Here is a 256-nt window from a genome sequence, read left to right on the forward strand (position 1 = left end):
AAAGGATCCCGAGCCATTAACATGCATATCTCAAATGAATATAATCTTCATGTATCTTCCGCGATAATAGAAGTTCTGACGAAGACGTTCTGGAAACTTCTCCTCCTTTTCTCGACCTCATTTTAGGCCTAGCGGGTGAGGCCTATGCAGCAGGCGCGCAATTTTCGCTTGTTCCCGAAAATTACATGCGCTTGACGCCGTGATTCAATTATCTTGACGAAATGAGTTGTTCTTCCTTCGAGTTTCTTCTTGTAAG

This window comes from Penaeus monodon, chromosome 29 (genome assembly GCF_015228065.2).
Source record: "Penaeus monodon isolate SGIC_2016 chromosome 29, NSTDA_Pmon_1, whole genome shotgun sequence".
NCBI classification, from domain to species: domain Eukaryota; kingdom Metazoa; phylum Arthropoda; class Malacostraca; order Decapoda; family Penaeidae; genus Penaeus; species Penaeus monodon.